Source organism: Spea bombifrons, chromosome 1, assembly GCF_027358695.1.
Source record: "Spea bombifrons isolate aSpeBom1 chromosome 1, aSpeBom1.2.pri, whole genome shotgun sequence".
NCBI lineage: Eukaryota > Metazoa > Chordata > Amphibia > Anura > Pelobatidae > Spea > Spea bombifrons.
Window position 1 is genome coordinate 133,705,552 of NC_071087.1, and position 7,946 is coordinate 133,713,497.

Below are 7,946 nucleotides of genomic sequence, written 5' to 3' on the forward strand. Positions count from 1 at the left end.
TTATTTGTATGTTTACTCTAGACCGAGACTGCTTTATTGCGGACATCGGGATTACACACAACAGTATCTAAAGAAATCCACAGTCTAATGAACACGAATCCCCTTAGTAACAACGGGGTAAAGCCACCGGGAGCAGGCTGATGTCTGCTTACGTTATCTCGGAGTCTGTAATGTTGGGGAATATTCTGGTCATGTGTGAACCAAGATTTCTAAAGCCATTGCTTCAGTGACATACCAAGGCTCTTTAACAGAGGCGGAATGTAGAATCACAGAGAACAGGAGAACTTTTTGATCCTTCTTAGCTAGAGTGGTCTGCAGAGAAATAAGCTGCCGAGTTCAGGGGCTCTCTCTAGAGCGGCACTGGTTAAATTGCTTACTGTTGTGCTCTGCCCTGGTTTGATGAATAGGAATTCATTTGCTAGAAGTGCAACAGAAGACCATTGTTAGGCACAGATTAGAAATGTAAACACTTCGCATTTCCCACAGCTACCGGCTTCACAATTGATTCTGAATACTGCTTTCAAGACAATAAATTTAGGGTGTCAGTAAAACCCGGTGCCGCTTAAAGAACAATACTGCCTCCTAGTGGAAGAAGTCAGAAAGCACAGATTTCCTAAACACCCACTCTCCGTTGTGAATGGCAACTCTCCAGAAAAAGGGAAATGACCTGTATAGACGAAACGTCAATATGATATTTCACTGAATTAGTCAATTTTGACTACAAAAAAAATAAGCCATTAAATACCGGATGCTTTTGGCAATAACAAAAAAATAGAAAAGATACTCAAACGATTAAAAACAATGTATATTTCCATCCAAAGCAGAACTAAGCCTGCAAGGTATGAAACGGCTTAAAGGAACAGTTTAGTCCCCAAACCTGTATAGTTTTTAATGCATGTTTGGGTCCTTTTTTGCAACTTTTTTTTTATGGCATACAAATTGGAGCATTCATTTTTTTTTGGCTACTTAAGTTAGAATGCAACTGCACATGCTCTACGAAACATTACTGATAAAATAGCCCACATGGGATTGACTGCCGCTACTCCCATTGGGTGGAATGGAAGTTCAACTGAGCATGTCCAAAATCCGCATGCCGTAAATAGACTGGTGTACTCCAGCAGGCACTTAACTTAAAAACCAGCTGCAAACAAGCCAGCCAAACATTTTGCCGCAGGTCATGTTCAAACCAGGATATCCAGAAATCGTAACTCGTTTGCAGTCCTTAACAACTGGTGACAAACCCATACTGTATTTAACTGATGGTGAAGCATCTTCACTTACCGCGGAGTTGGTGGTAACTTAAAAATAATAAATTCCTGACAATCATTGACTTGATTGCTAACTAAAATAACGGTTACTAGTCTTTGCAAGTACAGAGTACAGAGAGAAACATTAAGAGGCGAGCTCACAAGACTGGACTCCCTAACTGCAACGTGGATTATGAAAGATCAGCCATCGCACGCATCTCTTGTAAAATGCATAGTTCAATCACTGAGATCTACCCAAATTAACTATGCATTATACAGGGTCAGGAAAGCTATTCTTGCAGGAGAGGCTCATAGCATTGTCCCTTGATAATGTATAGTGATATCAGATTGTTATTTCTATGGCCTATTATTTTCCCAAACTAGTAACTGTCTGCACAAAATCCCAGCAATCAATAGGTTAATATCTATCGGCATCATCTCACTGATTCTGTGCTATACAGAACAGATAATGGGTGAGGGACGATGACACACCCTGAGTCCCCAAAGTACAATTTAACGGTTATAAAATAACTTGAATATTCTCCAAAACAACAGGCATTCTAACAGATTTATGGATAAATGGTACACCACGAAACACATCTGTTCAGGAACATAAGCCAAAATTAATATGATGTCATCCGCAAAGCAGAAATCATGCTTCTTTTTTGTATAACAAAACAAATAGAATTTATATTTTTTTTCTTTTTTTTTTTTTTCAATCAACATGAAAAAGATAAACATCATGGCAGGAAAAAACAAGCAAAACAAAATCTGTTTGTCACTAAAATTAATTGACGTGTGATTATCCCAGGATTATGTGTCAGAAATACAGAAATAGAACATTTCAGCTGCTCCTATACCAACGGTGCAGAATGACTGGATTACAGAATCTCTTATCTGTCCATTTACTAGGTCTGTATTATACATATAGTTATACCTAATAGATGCTCTGTCCTTTCCAATACAACAATCAAGCCTGATAAGAAAATGGCACAGGGAACGGCATTTAATAGTAATGTTTTCTCCATAGACCAGCTGAACCTTTTAGCGATCAGACACAAAAGCCTGAAAAATTATCAATAAACACTAACTGCCACCATATCCATAGAAAATGCTGTTCATATACTCTGAGCACGCTAAGATCAGGGCTTTCTGCTGCATGCACATAATGAATTAAAGGGCTAGTGACATATTACCTGATCTTTATAATGATGAATGCAGTTATAATTTATTGGCTTATACAGCGCCATCATATTCCGCAGTGTTGTACAATGGGTATACAGGACACTTGGAATTACAGAAAAAAAGGTGCCCTGCTCAAAAAAAAAAACATTACAACCTAGAAGGTTGTGAAACATACTTTACACAATATTCATACTGGTGACTTATTGCTAATTGTTGTATTTAAGTAATCCCGTGTCATTGGGGGTGATAAGGAGCAGCTACAACCCACAGGAGTAATGCAAGCTACAAGGAAAACTCCATATACAGTTAAAGCAATGGAGATTAAGCCAGAAGGGATTCACTGTATGCAGTTTTCTAAATAAAATATAAAAGGCCAAATGTGCCATTGGTATGAAATCACTATTTTAAGATTATAACCTGTGATATTGTAACATGCCTTCAGAGCTCCAGCAGTTTCTAACTAAAACTGGATGATGGACCCCATGCTGGCCCATAATGACAGTCTATAGCACATGTGATGATGGAATATAAAGACAATGGTCCCAATTAGCCATTGCATCTAACACAATTTGATGACCTATTCTGCTTTTCTTTTAGTTCACACAGAGGAAGACACTGCTGGTATGGATTATAATCCTTATGGTGTTTAGATAACACCAGGTTGGCTGATGGGAACTATAGTCTGGAGAAATTGAAATGCCAGATGTTGCCGACTATATGGCTAAATATTAGCAATTTGGTAATGAGACAAAATTTGTGTCAACAGCATTGTTTTGCCATTTGCATCCTGTTTACAAAACCCATACACATCAGGGTATCACTAAAGTAATAACTAACATTAAAACTTATGGCTACATGGTAACTATTCGGACAGATGTTAATCTAAGCATTTGTAAGACGTATTGGACATGATGGACGTGTGAATGCAGGATTTGCATGTTGCTTTGTGCCAAAGAACTCAATGCTGATACAATTTGCAAGCTGTTGCATTAGCCGTTGGGTAATGAACACCATTATTTTGCATCCCCAGCGTCTAGCATAAGTTACTGTAGCTAAGACAGCCAAGAACATTATAACTAGTGCCTGATTGTCCTAGTTTCCATAATTACTACAGTAAATGAAAACTTAGCATTGGAAGCACTGGGCCTTCACAACTAAAACGGTTCTGATTTATAAAATAAGGCAGCGGGGCTCGAGGCAACAAGAAACCGTGGGGCACTTCTTTCCTCAGGCTGGGACAAGCAGAGCACCTGTTCTACATCAAGCTTATTGTCTCTCCAGGTCAGAGAAGAAGCACGAGGATATGACATCATAACTCAGAGCTCCATTTAACACAGACATAAGAGACCGAAGCATGGGGAGAGTGGTAAGCAGCAGTGCAATGGGACACTGTCAAAAGAAGACACTGCTTACACATAATGTAAAGATGCCTAGATGTCAAAGAACGGAGACTTCTTAAGTTCTGGAGCTGGTCGAAGTGGGTTATAGGGAGAGAGAAAAAAAACAGAATACTGAAAAGTAGGGGTCTTGGTAATATTACAAGAAGTAGCCAGAGGCTATGAGTTGTAAACACTCACTGTCTATTTCTGTTCCATGAAAACAATCGTTATTCTACGGTCGCTAAAAAATCTCTAAATTTCTGCTCAATATGTAAAACACTGCATAGGAAAGCAGCAGAATAAAAAGCACTGCTTCCTCAACACACTGTGTCCCTTCCATATTTTTAATTTTGTAAATATAGCATTAAAAGTGTGCAATTTTCAGACAGCAGCAGAAATTCGGAGAGGCAGAAAATCATTAGCTCAGTAAACAGCGCCTGTATTTTTAACCTTCCTCGGTGTGCTGCTTTGTTCCTCTCTACATTCAGCAGATAGCAAGGGGTCTGAACATCAGAGGATTTGGGTCATTTCTCACAAGTAGGCTATGAGAGGAATTTAAAAGCAGAAGATCTGCATTTTGTAGTTGCTGCATATTTTATGTGCTCTGAAGCATTTGGCTAACAAAATCCAATCGACAGCAATGGGAGTTTGTACACAAAGCCATCAGACTGGCAGATCCTATAGAAGATGAGTGTAAACAGTTTTACTATAATTACAAAAATAAGACATCAAATATATCATAAGTCCATCAGATTCAGTATTCCAGAGCGTTGTTGCTGTAAATGCAAAAATGCTCTTTTTTGGACGTCTCCAATAATTGCAACAGAAAACCTTGTTATTTGTTTTGTCCATGAGGCTGATATACTTATGATCACCACTGAGACAAAATCAAATAGTTTCTTCTTTAAACTTTATCTGTGTTTTCTTTGATGTAATTCCAATTCTAGAAAATTGTTGATCTGCATGAAAACGGAATGACCTAAAAACGCTTTCAACTGTCAGTATTTTGTTTGCCTTGGCACAAGTGGTACCTCCAGGTCTTCTCAAGTGCCAATTCTCCCAAAGTGACTCATTTTAGAGTATTAGCATTTTTTATAACCCAAACATCCAGGAAAATCATTAATTTTGAGCTTGATAAATTATTAGGTTTATCCAAGCGCTAGTTTTGAAGCACTAACCCAGTGGTTCAATTCTCAAGTATTCATCTACATCACCGATTTCATCCAGACAGAAGATATACGTGAAATATGGTGGTCTTTAATATTTCACTGAAAAATACCAATCACCAGGTAGTCACAGCTACAAATGTTTCACATTTGAATCCTAACTGGACTTGTTTTAATATAAGACACAAAAAATATTCACAATTTTCTTGCTAGCGAAGATTAGAAGACACGCAAGGCAACCTTAATTGACCTTTATGGTGTAACAAAAAAAAAAAAAAATCAACAGACTGACTAAACCTCATTGAACAATCGTACATTCAATGGCCTGAATGCACAGAAGATGCTACACTGATACCATAGAAAATCCTGCCCTCAAAGAGATTCAATGAGATACACAGCATGCACTAGTACCTCAATTGGATACATCTTTGCCTGTGCATTCAGACCACCAAACCTTTCATCTAAGGTCTACTAGAACTAAACTAAACGTACACACCGTACGAGACTCAGTTAATCATACTGCACATGCAGTCACGCAAAAAGAAACCTCAGCAAGGACATTAAAACCTCTCAGTGTTGACATGTTAAGTACCATTAGATATCAACCAGATCACTACTGGTGCACTATTTAGACATTACTCAGCGTGTTCAAACCTCACTTACAATCCCCATCATGACTGTTAAATGCACATAGTATCATGCCTATTTAACAAAATGGCGTGTCAGTCACCAATCACTCCAATAAAAGTTTAAAATGTGTTGTTAATGTTTAAGGGTGCCGTGTTTGTGATACGTGTAAAGGTATATTATGCGTAGCTTACTGTGCAACGCTCTCCGACTATACCCGCTGTCAAATACCTCCAGGGTCAATTATCTCCATCTTTCTTTCTTTCTGAATATCCTCCACTCCTTAGGCCTGTGTTTTAATGAATGTCCATCCAGGGCCATTGTCTAACAGTTTTACAGTAGTCTACAGAGGTTATCTGCAAATATGTTGCAAACTCCAATCCCAGTTGGCTGTAATCAGCATTTGGTGTGGCAATCGGCTCGCTCCAATGTCATTTTGTATTTTCCCTTTGATCTCAATGGTGGTTAAGCGGTTTGGCACTTGCACGGTCCACGTTAGTAGGTGATTCAGTCGCTTACTGCTTACATACATTTTGGCTGATAAGGGAAGTTCATTTGCTTTTAGTCACTGGCATTGAATTGCCACGTTCATACTGTGTAGAGAAGGGACATTCTGTATTTTCTGACTTTATTTAGACAGGTCATTGAATCGTGCCCACGGTGTCTGGAATATTTAACAAAAATTGGCTTGTCTCGTGCATTGGGCGAATCTCCGATAACAAGGCGATCCCCGATGAAACTGGCGAAAACAAATTTCAAAAGGGCCGAAACGTCGTTAGGATTCGTCCATTTGTTGCCACATGAAGCAACAACAAGCCGCTTGGCGTCATTACAAGCTCTTTTGGCACCGTTACAAGCCATTTGGGCGCTCGGTGATGAGGTAAAATGGAAGGAATGTGTTTAGGAGGGTACATATCAATAACTTGATTGATGAGAAAAACTACCTGTGGGCATTTTTTCTCTCTGACCAATCAGCATTGACGAGGAGAAGGACACAATATATAGTGTGCTGACGCCATGTTAACTTGTCAGCGGCAGCAGTTACAGACTGATGGGAGTTGGAGTGTGAGACAGTGACAGCTTAGCAGATGCTGTGATTGATGCTCATTCCTCACCTACCATACTGCACGTTAATTCATAGATTATTTTAGTGCAGAAAATGTACTGGTGTTAGGTGGATTGATGAACCTGTTGCGTACTAATGCAGTGTATGTATATAAATTTGTTTACCACTTACAGGGACTGCATCAGATATTTTCTTTAGGGTAAAACCTCTAGCTTTTGATTAACCCCCCAAAAATGAGACTAAATTAGGCATTTGACTGCTTGCACACAATGTTGTTTAGTTGTTTAATAAATACTGTCCTGTATCAGCCAAACCTCTAATTTGTGGACAACACAAAATATTTTGTATTATCTTTCTATATTATTATATGTTATTCTTTATGTTCAATTACAAAAACATGCATTCTACTGGGCTTGCACACATTGTTTAAAAATCAAAACCTGTTCTTGAGTAGTTTAGGACAGTTGGCCATCTACGCTACCAGCCAAACTTGTAATTTGTAGAAAAGTCACATTTTTTCATATCATATATTATTCTTCGTTGATAAATAAATATTGGTGACAGAAACAGACATTATAATATACATAATATATAGCACTGGGGAAATTCAGTCCTGCTCCATCATCTACCAGTGTCTGCCTGCCCAGACCCAGTGTACTACTGCTGCTGCTGCACCTCTTTTACCGTCCTTACTCTGGAGGAACAACTGGTCCATTTTTTTGGAAATTGAGTCCCATAGCATGCGGCTGGATGTGTGCATCCATTGCTGCAGTCCTGCTGTTGGTGGTGGTCCTGCAGTGCAAAACTGAGCATGGAACTCTTCCTTAACCTTGAGATGGTGCTGCTTTAGGTGAAAGGCGAGTTCAAAAAGTGTCTGGACCTCCCCCTTCGGGAACACCACCTGAATGTCATTTCCGAATCAAATAATGACCCTGAATTCTGTCTGAAACGATTTTGCCTGCTGTGCACAAGTCTAATAAACAGGATATACTGCTAGATGTATGTACTTGGCAAAGCAGCTATTTACTGCCAACTATAATGAATGCATGTTTTTTATTATGAATTAAGGATAAAAAACTGATTTTTTTTAAAAGGAAGCGTTGTCATTTATATATATGCGGATTACCTTACTTACACCAGCAGAGGCACCGAGTCTGTGATTGAGGGTGGCACAGATCAATAATGTTTCCAGCAACATTTTTTTCTCACTTTTATAAATATTATACCTTAAATTATGTAACTAGTTAAAATCTTTATTCAACTCCAATACGAACTG

General features: G+C 38.7%; 1 protein-coding gene across 1 annotated transcript in view; it reads right to left on the bottom strand.

The window, feature by feature from the left end:
• Positions 1-7,946, bottom strand: part of COMMD10 (COMM domain containing 10) — a 160,943-nt gene that overhangs the window by 121,176 nt on the left and 31,821 nt on the right. The window lies entirely within an intron of this gene.